Here is a 21745-nt window from a genome sequence, read left to right on the forward strand (position 1 = left end):
ACTGCAAAATCCATATAGTGAATAAATTTACAAGGCATGATGCAGATAAGAAATTTGTTGTGACTAGCCATAGAAAACCTTCAACTATGCTGTACTTTAATCAATTGGAACATTTTTTTTAAAAAAAACAACCTTAAAAAAATCTGATTCTTCTGCACTCTGTCAAATTGCTATTGATCACACTGTAGGTACCAGAAAATCTGAATGTAACACTTTAAAAAGAGATAATGCAAGAAGACCCAGAAGACATTGCTAATAGTTTATGTTATATTAATGAATTACTTATAGACCACCTTTCAAGCGAATGATGTCTTTCAAAGCATATAATAAACTATGTATCTAGAAATAGCCAATACAATATGAAGGATCCATTTCCTTCACAACAGTATTAAAAGCTAATATACTGTAAGCCATATAGTAATAAAAGCTCTGCATTATTTTAATAATCACCATGCTGTATCTACAGCCCAGGTTATAATTAAGCCTTAAAGCCCACAATGAAAAAACTGGGTCTTTAATGCCCATTTAAAAGTATCAAGGGGTGCACTTTGCCTAATCTTGGAATCAAATTGCACGATTGTGGGGCCACCACTGAAAAGACCCCACGCCATATGCCTGCCAACTGGTTGTTACGGGTTATATAGAGGGCTTTGGGCAACTTTTTGTCTATGGGATTCATACCAGAGTGAATTTATACCATGTGTTGGCATCTTGCAGGTACAGATGAACTGGGCACCTCTTGGGGCCTTTCACACTGGAAATAAGAAACAACTTGCCTGATTGTAAAGTTAGATCAGTGAAATACTTGCTGAAAGTAGCAACGAATTTGCCTACATTCCCAAAGGTGGTTAATTACTTCACTTTTCTAATTACTCCCCATTCTAAGATTGCATTAAGAGGGAAGAGATTGGAAGGGGTTGACACACTTCGTTCCTTATTTTTCTCATCTTTTAGATGAACATGGGATCACTCCTGATCCTGCAAATTTAAGTAGCTTAACGCAGGGTCTCCAAGCTTGGTATTCAGTTTTCTCTGTGGTGAAAGATGAAAAAAATAAGGAGCATATAAGTTCAGGGCCTGCTCCCCAAGTCTCCATGGGTAAATTCTGTTGATGTTTGGAGTTAAAACACTCAGCAGCAGTTGAACTTAGCACCGAATCCCTGTTGGAGGAGCACACTTTGCCCTGAGAGTCTGAATTTAGAGAAACCTGTGCTTATTTTAGGAAAGACATGCTTGATAGGAAAGCTCTCTAGTTCTCTCTAAGTAAGGTGGAGATGCCTTGGCCCACGTTTGTTCTTGCATCTCAGCAGAAGAGCCACAAAAGATGACTCCTTCCCCAAAGTGAGAATAAAAAATCACGAAGTAGAAAATGAGGCCATCAACCCTAAGAGACTACTACCTGAGAGAAGGTCAGCGCAGGTTCAGTGAGAAAGGACATTTTAGGAAACTTGGAGATTCTTTTCTCTGTCCCATGCAGGCACATCAGCCTCCAGTGGAATCTGAGTTGCATCCCAACACATGTTGTACAGTGGTACCTCGGGTTACATACGCTTCAGGTTACATACGCTTCAGGTTACAGACTCCGCTAACCCAGAAATAGTACCTCGGGTTAAGAAGTTTGCTTCAGGATGAGAACAGAAATTGTGCTCCGCCGGCACGGCGGCAGCAGGAGGCCCCATTAGCTAAAGTGGTACCTCAGGTTAAGAACAGTTTCAGGTTAAGAACGGACCTCCAGAACGAATTAAGTATTTAACCCGAGGTATCACTGTATTTCTAAGCATAATAGCATTTGCATACAGTAGAGATGAATCACTGTTTTGGGGGAGATGTAGTCTTAACAGCATAAGAAACAGGAAGCCGGGGGGAGAATATTTGGCCCGGTCCTAGAATGGAGCAGTTGTTGTACATGCTTTGTTTATGAAATAACTTTTGGCTCAGTTGCATGGCGCAACAGCACCACAGATGTGTTTTCGATTGCCTCAGCAGCCCCTGTATCCCACACAAGGGGGTAACCTCTAGTCAGTGCAGCCGCACAGAGGAGCCTGATGCCACTGGGCTGTTGCAAGTCAAAGCAATCCGAAGCAGATCCCACCACTTAATTGCCCAGTGTTCAGGAAGCAACAGACACATATGTGCTCTAGCTTTTTAGCCCAATGTACCCAAACCCTTCCGATTACAAACAAAACTGCATCTTGAATTTGTTTCTCCTAATTAGGCAGAGCACTGAATGTTTCCCCGCTATTCCTCACTTGGTAATTTGTCACTCGCAGGGAATAACCACACCACGTTGTCCTAACCCCCAGCTATGCTGACTTGTTTTCCTGCCAGGTATGGTTCCGTTTCTCTCACAATTGTAGGTTGTCAGAATTGAAGGATATTTTTCCAGTCAAGTCACCGGTGGATGCCTGCTAATATTAATGTCAAGCTTCCATGTGCATTGTTTAGTGCTGTGTTTTCAGCAGCATTGTAAATGCGTGGCAGCTCAGAGGTAGAAGTTCAAACAAAAGGGATATTGCTTAGCCTGACTCCTACTGATGCGTCCCTTGCTGATGAGAATGTCAGAGGCCCCGATTCTAATTCTTACTGAATGCCTTTATAACCATTATCAGCCTTACTTTAACAGGCACTGTGAGCCCGAGGGCAAGCTAGTGCCTTCCTTCCTTCGAATCAATGAGCAAATGCTCTTATTAGCATTCGCTTGCACATAAGCTCGGCTGCCTGCAAAAGAACATTTTTAAGCGACAAAATGAGCGTATATTTACATATGGCAACTGAATGGAGCTTCCTTACCAACAAAAAGTTTCAGTATGCTAATTGGGAATATTGTACCTTGATCAAAAACTTGGCATTTGGGGAGAGTAGGATGAAAAAGAAAAGGAAAGGATGCAGCTTTGAAAGGAATTTGAACTTGCTATGACATAAGCTTGCCTGCCTCTGGAGCAGCTGAGTGCTGCTTTTGGAGCCATGCATAGTTTGTCAAGAATAGAGGCATTCACAAAGCAGTTCTTTAATATTTAAAAAGTATGTTAACTCTCATGGTGCTGGATACATCTATTAGGATATCTGGTTTTATCATTCTCTACAGTGATGGACGTTAGGCTTGCAGGTGAATGGATAGCTTCCTATCTGAAAGGTAAAGGGTAAAGGGACCTCTGACCATTAGGTCCAGTCGTGGCCAACTCTGGAGTTGCAGCGCTCATCTCGCTTTTCTGGCCAGGTCATGTGGCCAGCATGACTAAGCCGCTTCTGGTGAACCAGAGCAGTGCACAGAAATGCCATTTACCTTCCCGCCGGAGCGGTACCTATTTATCTACTTGCACTTTGACGTGCTTTCGAACTGCTAGGTTGGCAGGAGCAGGGACTGAGCAACAGGAGCTCACCCCGTCACGGGGATTCAAACTGCCAACCTTCTGATCAGCAAGTCCTAGGCTCTGTGGTTTAGGTAAAGGTAAAGGTACCCCTGCCCGTATGGGCCAGTCGTGTCCAACTCTAGGGTTGTGCGCCCATCTCACTTAAGAGGCTGGGGGCCAGCGCTGTCCGGAGACACTTCTGGGTCACGTGGCCAGTGTGACGAAGCTGCTCTGGCGAGCCAGCACCAGCGCAGCACACGGAAACACCGTTTACCTTTCCACTATAAAGCGGTACCTATTTATCTACTTGCACTTAAGGGTGCTTTCGAACTGCTAGGTGGGCAGGAGCTGGGACTGAAAGACGGGAGCTCACCCCGCCACGGGGATTTGAACCGCCGACCATGCGATCGGCAAGTCCTAGGCACTGAGGTTTTACCCACAGCGCCACCCGCGTCCCTGTGGTTTAGGAGGACGCAATTTAGGCAAGGTGCTGAAGTACATGGAAGCCAATCACAGTTAGTTCAAATACTAAACCCACTTTCCCTCTCTTATCCAGAATTCTCAATCCTCTGGATTTCAGAAATGGGGACAAAATCACAATGGCCCTGTTTACACAGTTTACTGGGACTGCTGCTTTGCTCCTTTCTAGTCTCTTCCCCCCACCTCACTGAGCTAATGCAAGGTTTGGCTTAAATATGTTGCCTAAAACCAGGCTCATGGTTAAGCTCCCTCCTCACTAAATGTAATCTGCACTCAATATTTGTTCTTTTGGATGAGATGGAGGGGTTACCCAATATAGAATACAGTGGTGCCTCGCAAGACGAAAAGAATCCGTTCTGTGATTCTCTTCGTCTAGCGGTTTTTCCTCTTGCGAAGCAAGCCCATTGACGGATTAGCGCTATTAGCGGCTTTTAGCGGCTTATCGGCTTACCGGATCAGCTGATAGGCGGCTTAGTGGCTTAGAAAAAGGGGGGGAGGGAAAAAACCGCAGGAACGCGCAATACATCGTCGTCTTGCGAAGCAAGCCCATAGGAGATTCGTTTTGCGAAGCACCTCCAAAACGGAAAACTCTTTCGTCTAGCGAGTTTTCCGTCTTGCGAGGCATTCGTCTTGCAGGGCACCACTGTACCCACTACTGTATATCACTTCAGTTTCTATTGGTTCTTTTCATAACACTTGTCAACACTTGGTTCTTTTTCTCTGCACTTGTGGTTTATTCTTATTCCTAATATTCCAAACACCCCACCATGCGCCTTTTTGTGATGTTTTCAGGTCACTTCTAGGCTTGATGTGATGCAGAGTTGTTCACATATTGAACGTGTGTAAATGGGTTGCCACTCTGGGTGGCACCCAACAGAATATTAAAAACACAATAAAACATCAAACATCTGATGGAAGGGCGTTCCACAGGGTGGGCACCACTACCAAGAAGGCCCTCTGCCTGGTTCCCTGTAACCTCACTGCTCGCAGACAGGGAACCGCCAGAAGGACTTCGGAGCTGAACCTCAGTGCCCGGGCTGAACAATGGGGGTGGAAAGACTCCTTCAGGTATACTGGGCTGAGGCCGTTTAGGGTTTTAAAGGTCAGCACCAACACTTTGAATTGTGCTTGGAGACGTACTGGGAGTCAATGTAGGTCTTTCAGGACCAGTGTTATGTGGTTTTGGTGGCCACTCCCAGTCACCAGTCTAGCTGCTGCATTCTGGATTAGTTGCAGTTTCCGAGTCAAATTCAAAGGTAGCCCCACGTAGAGCGCATTGCAGTAGTCCAAGCAGGAGATAACTACAGCATGTACCACTCTGGTGAGACAGTCCGCGGGCAGGTAGGGTCTCAGCCGGTGTACCAGATGGAGTTGATAGACAGCTGCCCTGGACACAGAATTGACCTGCGCCTCCATGGACAGCTGTGAGTCCAAAATGACTCCCAGGCTGCGCACCTGGTCCTTCAGAGGCACAGTTACCCCATTTAACACAAAGTGCCCTCCTTCATCTCATTTCAATCGATATAATATGCTGTAGAACAGGAGCTCAATGATAGTCAAGCAGAATGATCAGTTTACTGTGGACAGTTGCAAATTTGGAGGGTTGGTGCAAAGCACATGTCTTTTCAACTCATTTCTCAACAAATGCCTGATCTTCTTCCAATTAAGCCTTTACTAGTCGTATTGGAGACAGCCACAGAGGGCACGCACCCACACAGTGAAAATCTCTCTTCGTCACAGTCACAGTTACTGCTATGGCTCGCCAATGCAGTCTTAGGATGGCAATTGGAAAATTATAGAGTGCTTTCTGGAGTATATTCAGCTGGGTATAGGTCTGAAGCCCAAATCTGTAAATCTGATGTTGGGAGAAGTAATATGTTTCCAGAGAGTGTGGTAGGCTTAAGCTAGGCTATAAATAACTAGGTGACCTTTCGGGTGTACTGAATTTTGTTAAAATATTGGAAGGCAGAAGGCAGCATGAGGAGGGGGAAATCCCACCTTCAGATAATCACAAGGTAACCCTCAGGAACCATTATATAAACTCCTTCCTATTTAAAGTTTGTATTACCGGAGACAATTTTGAGACCCCATTTCTATAAAAGGCTAATTCAATCCATAATGACTAGTCAGGTACAGTGTCATCACTCTGTTTTAAGCTTCTAACTGTGCAAGGTTCACGTAGCCCTTGCTGGATATAACATTTTAATGCTGAAAAAGCAGGGATTAATAGTGCTGAATAAAAAGAACTTGGCAAGGGTCGTTTCTCATATCCCTCTCCTTGCTACTACTTACAACAATTCATTTAAATTCATTTAAAACGGAAATAATCTCTACTTATTTATATGAGATCTCATTTCTGTCTCAACCAAGCTTTTATTAATTCTGCTTTATATTAACTGATTCCACCAAAGGGAAGCAAACACATTTATGCACTGCAGCCAAATAAAACCAAATATATTTTAGACATAGCTATTATGATCCTCTCTATATTCTGTCACTATGAATGGAAGAGGCACAAAGTATTGGGAGGGGGGTCTGTGTGCCCAAGAAAGGGAGAATCAGATCAGGGGGACCATTTGTGGTTGGCCTTATCTGGTTCTTAAGGCAAGTGCAGTGACGGCATCACCACTGCATTACTGACCATAGTTTAGCCACAGTTTGTTAGGTTCTGATGAAATGACAAGCTGTGGTTTATTAAAAAAGCAGAACGCAGACTACAGAAGGAGTATCTGAGCTCAAGGTTCACTCAGGATCATTCACACAACACAAAACATTGTGACATCTCAACCAGCCCAACTTGTGACATAGTTCCCTAGCATCAATGCATGTCTATAATTCATTCCAGTGTTAGTTTCATATAGTGTGCTGCCATGCTTACTTGGAAGTAGGGCTATGCTTTTAGCTTGCTTCCATCCTCCCCAAGTGACATCATATCTCCTTCCTCCAGCAACTTGCATTTGCCTGCTTTTGTCTGAAGTGAAACCCAAATATATGGCCTGCCACTCAAATGCAGGGACACCATGCATTTGGGAACCCTGCAAAACTCGTGGTCCTCATGATCCCTTCCAACTCCACAATTCTAGTCATTGTAGTAGTAAAAGGTAAAGGGACCCCTGACCATTAGGTCCAGTTTTGGCCGACTCTGGGGTTGTGGCGCTCATCTCGCTTTATTGGCCGAGGGAGCTGGCGTACAGCTTCCGGGTCATGTGGCCAGCATGACTAAGCCGCTTCTGGCGAACCAGAGCAGCGCACAGAAACGCCGTTTACTTTCCTGCTGGAACGGTACCTATTTATCTACTTGCACTTTGGCATGCTTTCGAACTGCTAGGTTGGCAGGAGCAGGGACCGAGCAACAGGAGCTCACCCCGTTGCGGGGATTCGAATCGCCAAAATAATAATAATAATAATAATAATAATAATAATAATAATAATAATAATAATAATAATTTAATTATACCCAGCCCATCTGGCTGAGTTTCCCCAGCCACTCTGGGCGGCTTCCAACAAAAGATTAAAAATACATTAAAACATGAGTCATTAAAAACTTCCACCAACAGGGCTGCCTTCAGATATCTTCTAAACGTCAGATAGTTGTTTATTTCTTTGACATCTGATGAGGGGGGCGTTCCCTGTAATTTGGCTTCTCGCAGCGAGGGAACTGCCAGAGGGCCTTCAGCGCTGGACCTCAGTGTCTGGGCAGAACGATGGGGGTGGAGACGCTCCTTCAGATATACTGGACCGAGGCCGTTTAGGGCTTTAAAGGTCAGCACCAACACTTGGAATTGTGCTCAGAAACGTAGTGGGAGCCAATGTAGGTCTTTCAAGACCGGTGTTATGTGGTCCCGGTGGCCACTCCCAGTCACCAGTCTAGCTGCCTCATTCTGGATTAGGCATCACCGTTCATCCCCATATATTCTGATCATTGTAAATAGTAATATTATTGTATTCAGTAAGGGGGGGACATTTGTGACTAAGATGACATATGAATTGGGCTCATAGCTCACATTCTTAGGTAAACACCTCCCTAGCTCTGCAGATAAGAGTCTACTAACATATAAAAGGAATGGATTGTTAAACAGATGTAGTTTTGCAAAACACAACGAAGTGCAATCGCTGGCCTCACACTTCTACATAATCCCATCTGAGCAACATTTTAAACATTCCTTGAATCTCCTAACTAATAAGTAAAGGAAACAGTACTTCCTTTCATTGAGAAACTCTCCCGCACATACGGCAAGGAGCCACCTATTTCTGGAAATCTCCTGCCTTCTTTGTTTTCACAGATACGTGTGTATGACGCATCTAGTTTCCTCTTTGGTCCCCAATAGGGTAGTATCTACTTAGCAAGCCTCTGCTTTAAGGGAGTTAGGAAGCATATAAACTTTTATTAGAGCATCCTTTTGATGCTTAGTATTATCATGGGTCCAACTGTTGCTCTGCTCCTGTGGTCGATGAGAAAAGCAAAACGTCTAAACAAACCACAGGGTAAGGTTTCTTCCCTGATATCAGTATTAGTCTGTGAAAAATACTAACTATCTGACACTGCCTGTCCTGTTCCATTTATGGGCTCTAGTGTAGGTCATATGTGTTGTGTGAAACCTAACCTTCCCATTTGTCAGCTTTTGTTTTCACTACCCAGGTGCAACTACAGTGGTACCTTGGTTGCTGAACTTAATCCGTTCCAGGAATCCATTCGAAAACCAAGGCATAGCTTCTGATTGGCTGCAGGAGCTTCCTGCACTCAATCAGAAGGCACGTCAGACATTTGGCTTCCAAAAAACGTTTGCAAACCGGAACATTCACTTTGAGGTTTGCGGTGTTTGGGAGCCGATTTGTTTGGGAGCCAAACCGTTCGACAACCAAGGTACCACTGTATTCATGTTCACTCAAGTCTGCTGGGATGCTTTTTAAAATGTCCCTTTACGCCATTATTATTGGTCAGTCAGGATTGAAAGCATCAGTACATGTATGCAGAAGTTTGCTGCTAAATGTGCGTGTAAGGAAGCAATATGGCTGTTTGTGTTGGACAAGGCCATCCAAATGGTTGGATTCTGTGCTAGTGGATTGATAGCACGTTTCAAGAGGGCTTTAAGCACAAGGCACTCATCAATAAGTCCTTGTGCTGGGATTGCTGTCACTCACGGCCAGCTTCTGGAATCTCTGCCAAGGTTACTATATGCTATTAAAAGCATCACAAGGAATCATTCCCTGGGGCATGTCATACGAATAAGCTATTATTCCTTCTGTAACAATTTTTGCCATAAGTTGTTAGAAGAATTTGACCTGGCTGATCAAAGGGACGAGCTTTCAAAATTTGAACTACATGAATAACTTCAGTAGCTGGCAGAAATTGAAGCCCTTTATCCCATTACATGGGCATAAAATTTACTTTTAAGGCATATTAAGAGACCTCAAGCTACATAAAGTTTGAAAGAAGGAAGGCATTGTATATAGACCACTTTTCATAATTCAAACAAGCAGTATAGTCGTAATTTTCATTTCCTTACAAGCCCTAGGAACAGAGAAAGAAGCTGTTTTGGAACATTACCAGAAGCCACAACTTTTTTTGCCAGAATATCAGGGGTAAATCGGTATCTCCTTCCACAGCCAAAGTTTAATTGAGGATTGGTATAGCAAAGTCCGCAATGTACCTTTAACATTTCTTTGTTGTTTTCTGTGGCCAGGCAGGACTGTCATGACCAACAGGCTTTCTATTGTTGTCTTAGCTTCTTTTTATTTCACAGCCTTCCAGAAGAATGCAAAGTTGGCCAAGGCCTTGGCAGACCTTCCCCCAAGATACAGTAAAAGAAGAAAAAAGTGTGAGGGGCTATGAAGGATTCAGCCACAAAGGATTCAAAGTGATGTCAGTGGCTAGAATCAAATGGCTGTTTTTGGATCACATTCCATGTATGTTTAACTACCTTCATTATAGCATGCTAGGGTACAATCCTGAAGACAATTATTAGTTAGTAAAATCCATTGAACTCAGTGGAACTTAATTTTGTGTAAACATGTATAGGACTGTTTCAGAACATGGTTGGAGGTTGGAGGATGGATGGTGGCTAACAGATTGAGGTTGAATCCTGAAAAGACAGAAGTACTGTTTTTAGGGGACAGGAGGCAGGCAGGTGTGGAGGATTCCCTGGTCCTGAATGGGGTAACTGTGCCCCTGAAGGACCAGGTGCGCAGCCTGGGAGTCATTTTGGACTCACAGCTGTCCATGGAGGCACAGGTCAATTCTGTCTCCAGGGCAGCTGTCTACCAGCTCCATCTGGTACGCTGGCTGAGACCCTACCTGCCCGCAGACTGTCTCGCCAGAGTGGTGCATGCTCTAGTTATCTCCTGCTTGGACTACTGCAATGTGCTCTACGTGGGGCTACCTTTAAATGTGACCTGGAAACTACAACTAATCCAGAATGCAGCAGCTAGACTGGTGACTGGGAGCGGCCACCGAGACCACAGAACACTGGTCTTGAAAGACCTACATTGGCTCCCAGTACGTTTCCAAGCACAATTCCAAGTGTTGGTGCTGACCTTTAAAACCCTAACAGCCTTGGTCCAGTATACTTGAAAGAGTGTCTCCAACCCCATCGTTCTGCCCAGACAACGAGGTCCAGCTCCGAAGGCCTTCTGGCAGTTCCCTCCCTGCGAGAAGAAAACATATGAAGGCAGAAGAAGAAGAAGAGTTTGGATTTGATATCCCACCTTTCACTCCCCTTCAGGAGTCTCAAAGCGGCTAACAATCTCCTTTCCCTTCCTCCCCCACAACAAACACTCTGTGAGGTGAATGGGGCTGAGAGACTTCAAAGAAGTGTGACTGGCCCAAGGCTGCATGTGGAGGAGCCTTGTTTAGGGAAGCTTTTAATATCTGAAGGACTATTGTATTTTAATCTTTTGTTGGAAGCCGCCCAGAGTGGCTGGGAAAACCCAGCCAGATGGGTGGGGTATTATTATTATTATTATTATTATTTTATTTTGGCATTATAGGACTGTTGCTCATGTCACTCATGTTTTTCAACAGCTGCATGAACTGGACAGAGGGATTGTCCGTATGTTCCGGACAGGCAGCTCTCTTTCCCATTTTCATGAGATTCCAGGAAGGGAGTTGAAACCCTGAAGTGTTCTCTGGAAGCAGTGAGGGTCTACGTATGAGGGAACAAACTGAAAGTTAATCCCGATAAATTGGTCTGACTTCTTAACAATAAACCCATTTTTTATCTATTGCAATAATCTTCCTCTGTATTTAAACCCTCTGTGCCTACTTAAGCTTTACTGCTCTGTATGCTACTGGTAACTGGATATTGGATTTGTATACACCTCTAAATGTCTAGAGGGCTCAAAGGAAATAGCAATGTATATTTAGAGTAGTGGCGCATTATTGCCACTGTTTTTTAATATAGTAACCAGCTGAGGGTGCAAGTCTACAGCACTGTTAAAAACAACAACACAACTCTGAGAGTTCAACTCTGAGAGTTCAAAGTTTCCCAAGATTTTTTTCTGTACAGGTCCCACTGAATTTAGTGTGAGCTACATAAAATTCCATAAAGTTGCACTGTACAAAAACAAAACAAAACTGATAGCATAGAGAGAATTTAAGAACTTAAGCTAATTTGGCCACTCTTAACCATGTGGCATGAATGTAGGTTAAATCTAATAATGCCATTGTGCTTGTGATTTGGCAAAGGAGGCTTGTACTCTGTCATAAAGGTTGTATCCGATACCGTAGCTGAATCATCGGAGTTTTGCTAAGCAGCAGTAGTGTCATGTGTTCCATGGACAAAGCTATGGAGCTGTCCTCCTGATAGCAGATAGGGCTGCTTTCTTGGGAAGGACTGGGCTAGGGCATGGTGGTGGCAAGGTTGGGGTCGTGCAGGCATACTGGCTAGAACACTCGATGGGGGCAACAGTCCCACTGATGCGCCAGTGCAGCTCAGACTTCACTGCTGCCATGTCCGATTCCTGCCGCATCGGCAGCGATGGCAGTGTTGGGGGTTTGGCTCTGTCCCAACACATGCATTGCTTTTCGTAGGCAGGTCAAAACTGGTACAAATCAAATATGAAGAGGGACTGTAGCGCAGTTGCAGAAGACATGCTTTGCCTGCAGAAGGTCCCATGTTCAACCCAGAGCATCTCCAGGCAAGCAAGGATAAGAAAGACAATTGTCTGAGACCATAAACAGCTGCAGCCAGTCAGAATATAAAACATTAGGCAAAAGTCAGACCTGGTATAAAGCAGCTTTCAATAGCCTATTGTCACTCTACATCCCAGCACCCACTACCACACCCTTCTCCCTAAAGAGTGGGTGTATCGTCTTTTTGGAATTTAGAAACAAGCCATAAAGATATGGGTGGGTTTCCTTTTTGGGCAGTCCTATTACAAGCATTATTGTTAATGCTTATATTATATTATATTATATTATATTATATTATATTATGCATTATTGTTAATGCGGGTGGCACTGTGGGTTAAACCACAGAGCCTAGGACTTGCCGATCAGAAGGTCGGTGGTTCGAATCCCTGCGACAGGGTGAGCTCCCGTTGCTCGGTCCCAGCTGCTGCCAACCTAGCAGTTCGAAAGCACGTCAAAGTGCAAGTAGATAAATAGGTACCGTTCCGGCGGGAAGGTAAACGGCGTTTCCGTGCGCTGCTCTGGTTTGCCAGAAGCAGCTTAGTCATGCTGGCCACATGACCCGGAAGCTGTATGCCGGCTCCCTCGGCCAATAAAGCGAGATGAGCACCACAACCCCAGAGTCGGTCACGACTGGACCTAACAGTCAGGGGTCCCTTTACCTTTATTACAAGCATTATTGTTAATGCTTAAGAGTGTGCTACATAAGGATTGTAGGAAATGGAGTGATGAGGCCAGAAGTTCACACACTGGAAATCTCGAAGGGCTTAGATAAGCCATTAAATTTGACTGCTGATATTTTCACAGGGCTCTTTCCAATAAAGTGCTGAGATTACTCCATTAGCTCAATAGCTTCTGCATCCACAAATCTATTCAAGGCAGCAATGTCAACTCTTTACAGGACAATGAAAAATATGGATGAATGAAAAGTAAATGAATAATTTCACCTAATATTCTTGCGGGGTGGGATCTTCCTCACTGGAAGTGCTTTCAGTTTGAGTAAACAGATAGGGCTGAGTTCACGTTATTGCTGGTTAACCTAATGTTTTCTGCCTGTGACTAATGAGTCTCCTTCCCAAGTCAAAACATGAAAGAATTTCACAGATAACGTAAAGAAATGATAAAGACTTCAGGTGATATAGATCTCCTCCTGTACACAGTATTACATTCCCCCGAGTGAGTTCATGTAAGATCACTTTGTGCCGTTCATAATCAAAGCACAGTCCTCAGAGCTCTGCTTCTTTGATCATGTGCAGAAGTTTTCTGATGATGTAGCGCAGTTTGCTAGCAAAGGCCATCCCTCCAGAGCACAATACAAAAATGATTTTCATATCAGGTCTAAGGAATATTCTTCTTCCTTCAAATCTGTCTTTCAGAGGCTGGTAATAAGCACAGGGGCTTCTGGGCTCTCTGTAACAGCAGCACTCATATAAAGGTTTTTTGGTTGTAAGTGTTTCGATTTTGAGTTGTAAGCTTCCTTGTTGTGACTCCATAATGTGGCATGCACTGATGGTGAGCCACACACAAATAAACACACAAACAAACAATGCAAAGCCCCTTTGCATAGAAATAGTAAGGTGTTTGGGCACACAGAAATAATTCTTCTGATCCCTTTGAGCATGTGTGCTATTATTTTAAACTTTCTCAAGGATTCATCCTGTCAACTAAGTCTTCCTTACACAGTGCTGGAACATATTTATTAGCAAACGGTAGCCAAATAATTGACTGATTAGTTAAAATCAGTACTGTAGACCCACTACTTATGTGGGGTGGGAGTTATGTTCCAGGGATAGTGCATAAAGCCAAAACTGAATATAGTCAAAACACCGTGAGTGCAGTGACAGACCCTCCAAGTGTACCTATAAAAAGGTTTTTACTTTGTGCGTGTCAGGAAACGGAACAAGGTATTTCAACCGCAAATTTCTGTTTGTACTATGTGGGGCTCATTTCATTTTGTGGTACCTGCTATTTGCCCCCATGTTACTCCAGGCAGGTTGCAAACATTACTTTTTATCCCCTTACTGAGTTAACTGTCAAGTGAGTTAATGACAAGCCTTTACTCTATGCAGAGACTAGAGATAATTTGCCAGAAGCAAACAAAAATCTATTGGGCCAACTGCAACATGCTCCTTGCATCATGTAAGACAGATGGAAACTACTTCAGGGTAAAACTAATTTCTCCTAGGGTAAAAGCCACAAAACATAGCTGTGAAAAAGGTCTTTAATTTATTATTATTATCGTTATCATCATCATCATCATTACCACTCTTTTTATACAATTTGGCTGCAACCCTAGGCAATGAGCATTTATGTATCTGCATGGAAACCAAAAAGCACCATAAAGGAGGGCTGTGATTTTCATCACCTCTGGGATGGAAACGTGGAAAGAAGCAGAAACCACCACCAAACAATGCTGTCTCACTGTTTGATCGGTGGAATTATGAACGTTTACATTTCTATAGCAACAATTGCATATCTAAAGTACTGTAGAAACAGTCAAATACTAATTTTCAATAGACAGCCAAGTTTGGTGCAATTTAGCAAACAGAAGCATTTTATTTATTTATTTTAAAAAAGTCTGGATTGTCAAGGCTGTTCTCTCTCTCTTTTTCTCTTTCTAACTGATCCTTTAAATAAAACACAATAGAGGGAACCATGAAAACAGAAATTTGCTATAATTGTCAGCAGGAGCATATCAATGGCAAATAGTCTAGAGAACAAACTCTAATCCTTTGCCACCAACCCATCTGTGCCGAAAAGATAAAAAAAGTGTATGAAGATGGAAATAAGTACAGCTGAATCTGTGACAAGTCAAATGCTAAGCAGGCTGGTTCATCATATTGTTACACACCACCCCAAACTCCACAGTGTGAGATTCCAGAAGTTCCAGGCATGCTTTGGCTCAAATGTACACTTGGGTCTAACCTAAATACACACTCCAAGCTTTAACACTCCAAACTTCAATTCAATTCAATCAATAGCTTAATCCAGAACGTATGGTGCTTTGCAACCCAAGACTCATAACAACATGTTAAACTACACTGATTCTGAGTGTGCCCATTGAAAAATATTGGAAAGGTGAAATATCTTTCCTCAGTGATGTAAAAAATGTGGCATTTTGCATTCAAATTCTCTATATATAAAAGCCCAATAAAATAATCAAAATAAATCACACAGTCCCACACATCAGTGACTCTAAAGCAACCACATTGACATTGGCACAAATGTGCTGTGAAGAAACAAAAGGTTTGTAAAAAGAGCAAGAATACTATGGACATTTTAACAAGTGCTGAATGAAAACCATTTGCAAAGGTTGCAATTCTTGCTTTTGTACATCTACTGCAATGTCTGAAAACTGTGGTGAGCACTTAGACACACACACACACACACACACACACACACACAACTAAAAACAGGAAACACATAACAAAAAAGAAGAGAAAAGAGGGCCAAATTTGCATAAAATGTGCATATGCTACTTAGTAGGTATACAGAGAAGTTTAGAAATATCTACTTTAATTTAAATAAAAATATAGTACATCCTCATAGTGGGGAAGACTGTGACTGCTCTCCCATCTTATGGCTCTTTGTTTTTCAATTGGACTTGAACATCAATAGACAACACTGTCAAACAGACCAATAAAGCAGAACACATAGACACCTTATTGAAAACAGACCGTGCATATATGTGAGTGTGTGGACATCTGATCAAATGGGAGGGTATTACACTGGGGAACCAACTCCTTTTTAGATGTTTAAGATGCTCCTCTTTATTCTTTTTGTCCAATATCTGTGGTCTGGTTATATAAATCAAGTTTATTGTGTGCTCAGATAAAATACTCAGAATGGCTAGCACATTATAATTTGCTTCCAGTGCAGTTTGCTCCTGAAGAAGCTACTGTCCCTGAGTTAAACAGCGCATTTTATTGGCTGTTTTCCTTCCATAACCCAAAGGATGATTTTATATTTACATCTAATGATATTAATTATATCCAAATATTTATCTCCACTGTGGCTAAATTAGCAGGTACTTAATTGTATTAATATATACCACCTGACACTTGGGTTATCTCACTTGCCTGCACGTGGAAAATAGAAAACTACATAATTCAGTTATGTGGAAAACGTCCTCAAGGGCATCTGCAATGTAGCTGACACCCCACATAAAATCTGTGCTTCACACAGCGAGTTGCCTTCTGCAGCATATTATTAGGAGCAGAGCACCTTCCCCATCCCCCAGTTACATAGATCATTTTTATTCATTAAGAATAAAAGTGCTTCTATGGCTGTGTAGTAAGGAAAGCAAAACAATCAAACAAAAAAGAGTTCACTGTCAGATCCAAAGCAGGATGCAAATTTCTTTTCCTGTTAATTAATCGAGCTTTCATCGCAATTCTGTGATCTGTAAATAAAGCTCCCAAAGCAGTTTTATAAAACACAAAGGAGAAGAGACACAGGAGGTAGTAGAGGGGAGAAAAACCCATGGATGATGAAATTCCACAGAAACTAATTGTGTTCTCTTTCTGAAGGATGACCAAGCAGGGCCTTCAGAAATAATTCTGAGTTTGCTTGTTTTTTTACGCAAATGAACTATAAACTCAAAGTGTAACGTGCCCTTGACATAACTTGAGCACCCACCATATATTACTAAGCTTTGTAAATATTATGAATGGAAGGAAAGTTGCTTCTGCTGCTAAAGCGTATGCAGTGTCTAAGTTTCCAAGTCTTACTTTCCAAGTTCCTTTATTAAAAATTGCTCAGGCCTTTCAAGATCTGCCATAAGGGGGACTGATGAGAAGGCCTTAAGATATTTACCCAGACATGACCGAGACATGCTTGATGAGATGGGAAAAACACGAAGCCCTTTGAAAGGATGCAAAACTCTCTGGCCATCTGCTTAGTGGCAATGCTTGGAGAACAATGAGGGGGGGAATAAGAAGTGGGGAGGGGAGGGGGGCTGCTAGATGGAGGGAAAAGGTAAAGGATCCTTCAATTATTGGGTCAATGAGGCCATTACCGCTCAAAAAAAAGTCTGAGGGAGTCAGCAAAGCTCAGGAAAACAACAGCAGCTCATTTAAACAAAAAACAGCCCGGCCCGTAAGAAAGCAATTTAGGTCAGTGTTGCTCATGAAACCTTAGTTAATTAGAAATCATAGGTAATGCGTGCAAGCTCCGAAGAAGTTTCATTCCTCTGCCTTATCCTTCCTTTCATTTCCAGCCCTTGAAATCCTGCAGATGGAGCTCTGCTTAAATGAATAGCGCACAGCCCGAGAGGAGCTTCTGTTTCATTTGGCAGTGCAGGTGAACAGCCTGAATTAAGGTTTTAAATGAATGCCCCAGGTGTTTATTCAATATGGTGTACAGCTTAGGCGCTGCGAGCTCTAAAGGCTTGGCAAAGCGCATCTGTGTTTTCACTATTATACAATCCACTGGAGAAAAATTACAGGGAAGGCAAAAGTTTGCTAACCCGGAGTACCACAAATCAGATTTGAACCATTGTTTTTTTGCCAGGCTATGAAATGTGTTATCCTCAAGAAGGAGTACATTATTCTGAATGAACGAGCAGCCCCTTAGTTCTGAGGGGCACTTAACAGTGCCCTAAGCTGTGGTAATATGTTCAATAAGCTCATTTTTATAATAATAAATTCAGGTTGTGTTTTTGCCTTTTGTTATTTCACTGCAGCAGCTATATCACTTCGTTGTTTCCAAAGCTTTTCAAAGCTGACAGAGCCTTAAAGGTGTTTGGAGGGAATTTTTTACCCAAGAGCAATAATATATCTCATGATTCAGTGTGAATGGGTGGTTCGTGAATTCTGAATTGAGGCCATGCGGTCTCATTTTGGACTGGACCACTTTGTCGTTAAAAGTAGTAGAATGTCAGAAAGAAGCTCTGAACAGAATTCAGTTGGGAAAGTCATAGCTGCTGAGCACTCTCCTCTTTGAAAGTTTTCAGAGACCTGTCCAGGGTTGAATCTGGCAACCTTATCCTGCAGCCTTTCTCAACCTGTGGGTCCCCAGATGTTGTTGAACTACAACTTCCATCACCCCTAGCTAGCAAGGCCAGAGTTCAGGGATGATGGGAGTTGTAGTCCAACAACATCTGGGGACCCACAGGTTGAGAACTGCTGTATCCTGGAATCACTAATTCACTAATGCTGCTTCAGAGTATTCTGGACTGCAGGGCCAGCCCAATACATTTTGCCATTTGAGGCAAAACAGATTCACAGAATTGTGGAGTTGGAAGGTACCCCAAGAGGAGTCATCTAGTTCAACCCCTACAATGCAGGAATCACAGATAAATATTCCAGACAGCATTCATGTTGAGTTATGTGTTCTTTGAATAAACCTGAAATGTTTGGTGCCTGCTACATGGTGCATGTCATTTTTCATATCCAACAATACCCTGGTATGAAAACGCGGGCCACATTTTTATTAATTCACTCCAAGTAGATGTTGCTTTACGTCTAAGGAAGGAATATTTCCATACTTTATGAGCATCCCAATCTTGTCTTCATATCACTCCTGGGAGCATTCCCTCCTCCTCACAGCCAGCACACCCTAAAGGTGCATCAAGGATGCATTGCACCCACGGATTCATGACACTACAGTGGTACCTCAGGTTAAGTACTTAATTCGTTCCGGAGGTCCGTTCTTAACCTGAAGCACCACTTTAGCTAATGGGGCCTCCAGCTGCCGCCGTGCCGCTGGAGCACGATTTCTGTACTCATCCTGAAGCAAAGTTCTTAACCTGAGGTACTATTTCTGGGTTAGCGAAGTCTGTAACCTGAAGCGTATGTAACCTGAAGCGTATGTAACCCGAGGTACCACTGTATTGAACTCAGTGACCCATTAATTACTAATGGGTCAAGAATACATCTTTCATTTTAAAAATTAATTTTAAAAAAATATTTAAAAAACAACCTTCTGAGTCTAAAAACAAGTAAGAACCTCACTGAAATTAAAACGTATGCTTATGTGTGTGAGAGTTTTGAGATATCCGTGTCTTCATCTGATATGCAAGTTCTGATATGTGAAAAATGAGTTACTCTTTTTTGCTGGGGAAGCTGTTAACTGCCTCCCAGAAGCAGATAAATCCATTTCAAGCAAACATGCTCTTTTTAGACTTTTAAACATGTATCCTCTATGTTTATTTATTTTCATGTTATTCTGCCCCCCCCCTCCAACTTTCAGGTTAAATCAGTAGCTTAGTCTGAAGTAGGAAGAAACAATATTTTTACTTTTTTAACACTTTGTTATTTAAAAGCTATTGGTCCAACAAACCCCAAATACTCAGATCATTTCAAAAGGGATGACTGGGATGGATCCAGAATTCCTGTGGGAGCAGGGGAGGCCATTTTCACTCATTCCTACACCCTGTGCCCCCCCATCCCTGCACCCCCTGAAAAGCTGCTCTTGCAGATTGGGGGACCCTCTGGAATGGTGTGGAAAGCAGCACAGGAAGCAGTGAGAATTGCCCCCCCTTCTTCCTCCAGCTGGAGTTCACAGAGTTTCCATGAGCATAAGTTACATTCTGGATCCCAACCATCATGTCTGAACAGTACAAAGATGGTCCATGTTTGGAAGCCTTGCAGAGCAAACAACCTGCTCATGCAGTGTAGGAAAGGTTGAAATGAACCTGCACAGGGCTGTTTATGCTAGCCAGATTTAATATGTCTCCCTTGATGATGGTAAGAGGAAGATATTTAGCTCTCCCAGAAGCAGAGCGTCTCTGCAAATGTGGCAGGCAGGAACCTGATACGTTGGAGCATATTTTCTTTTGCAATTTTGGCATTTATGCCAGAAGACAATTGTTAGAGGCCTTACAACCTAACAGGCTCAGTTCTATGCCGCCAATGGTTCAGGACCTGCTCTCGGACAGGAATGATCAAATTACTTTGATAGTGGCTGAATTTCTGAATGCTGCCCATGTGAAAAGACTGGGCCATTATAGAGAGACTTAGTGGTTCTTGATTGGTTGATGATGTGGTGGTGTCAGACTGTATTATTTATGCAAACTGTTATGCCGAATTTGTATTGAATTTGTTTTACAATGTGTTGTTTGCTATGCCTAATAAAGGATTGATTGATTGATTGATGAACCTGAACAACCCACAAAGGGGAGGAAGGGAAGTCGAGGAGATTCTTTGGAATTCTCTTTCAGTGTTGGTTGTTTGATAATTGTTTGTAAATTTCAAAAACTGAAAAAGCTGAAAATAAATAAAAATGAAACGACCCTGCACAAGGACTAAAGGAGAAGAGGGTTGGATTTGTGCCCACTGAGACTGCCCCATCTGCCACACATTCATGGGAACTTGTGGACAGAGCCTGCGAGACTACAGACCTGTACCCTGCATTTTTTGAAGGATACAGATACCATGGCTATTTTGAACCCGGAGAACCTCTCCTCAGAAGTTCCAATGAATGCCTAGTCAAACTTGATGTATTGTCTTCAACAGTGGGCTCAGTACCAGACTGCTAACGGAATAAATAGCTTCGTGGCACTCCAAAGTTTCTATCTCTGGTCTGTTCTGTACACCCTTTATGTTAGCCGGTTTTCCCTCATCTCCTTATCAAACCCTATGATCACACCTCCCTCCCTCTCTTCTTCCCTCCCTCCTTGTTATCTGAAATAAAAGATACATTAGAAAAGAGGCAGATTTCCTTTCCTTTTTTTTCCTCCTCAGAAAGTGGTACGGTTTAAAAGCCTCCTAATTATTGTTATGCCTGTTACAGAAATAATTTACATCCTACATAATGGAGCTAAGGTGGCTAACAACAAACGCAGTAAAATACAACATAAAGCAATCCTATAAAATGTAAACAGTGTATAAACCAAACAGGTAAAAAAAAAGATCAATAAGACAGCCAGGCTTAATAAATAAATAAAAATAAAACAAAGCACAGCAGCAGGAGCAGGAGCAGATAAAACAGCTTGATAGGCCAAAGGCTTGTCTAAATAAGAAGATACATGTGTGATGGAAGCCACCACAAGTATCTGAACTGGCGTCTCCAAGGAAGGTGTTCTAGAGTCTGGCCACAGCTACCAAAAAGTCCCTCTCTCAAATCCCTGCCAAATGCACTTCAGGCTTCTGAATCTAGTACAGTGGTACCTCAGGTTACAGACGCTTCAGGTTACAGACACTTCATGTTACAGACTCCTCTAACCCAGAAATAGTACCTCAGGTTAAGAACTTTGCTTGAGAATGAGAACAGAAATCGTGCTCTGGTGGCGCGGCAGGAAGGCCCCATTAGCTAAAGTGGTCTTCAGGTTAAGAACAGTTTCAGGTTAAGAACGGACCTCCAGAACGAATTAAGTTCTTAACCCGAGGTACCACTGTACTTTATTAATTTGATTCACTGAGAAAACTCCAGACTTGTACTATACCATTTTTAAAAGGCTGATGTGCCATACCAGCATCTTAAAAAGTAGAGACATCACCTTGCCAACAAAGGTCCGTATAGTAAAAGCTATGGTTTCCCCAGTAGTGATGTATGGAAGTGAGAGCTGGACCATAAAGAAGGGTGATCACCGAAGAATTGATGCTTTTGAATTATGGTGCTGGAGGAGACTCTTGAGAGTCCCATGGACTGCAAGAAGATCAAACCTATCCATTCTTAAGGAAATCAGCCCTGAGTGCTCACTGGAAGGACCGATCCTGAAGCTGAGGCTCCAATACTTTGGCCACCTCATGAGAAGAGAAGACTCCCTGGAAAAGACCCTGATGTTGGGAAAGATTGAAGGCACAAGAAGAAGGGGACGACAGAGGACGAGATGGTTGGATAGTGT

General features: G+C 42.8%; 1 protein-coding gene and 1 long non-coding RNA gene across 9 annotated transcripts in view; one reads left to right on the forward strand and one right to left on the reverse strand.

The window, feature by feature from the left end:
• Nucleotides 1–21745, reverse strand: part of MACROD2 (mono-ADP ribosylhydrolase 2) — a 1043571-nt gene that overhangs the window by 32792 nt on the left and 989034 nt on the right. The gene's annotated exons all lie outside the window — the stretch shown is intronic.
• Nucleotides 1–21745, forward strand: part of LOC309528312 — a 33545-nt gene that overhangs the window by 2690 nt on the left and 9110 nt on the right. Inside the window, exon 1 of one of the 2 annotated variants that reach the window (XR_014217647.1) lies at nucleotides 15568–15646. The exons of the other annotated variant lie outside the window; for it this stretch is intronic. This is a non-coding gene — a long non-coding RNA (uncharacterized lncRNA). Of the gene's footprint in view, nucleotides 1–15567; nucleotides 15647–21745 lie in introns of those variants that run through there. 2 annotated transcript variants of the gene reach the window in all.

The sequence above is a fragment of the Podarcis vaucheri genome (genome assembly GCF_965113315.1).
Source record: "Podarcis vaucheri genome assembly, chromosome: 3".
NCBI lineage: Eukaryota > Metazoa > Chordata > Lepidosauria > Squamata > Lacertidae > Podarcis > Podarcis vaucheri.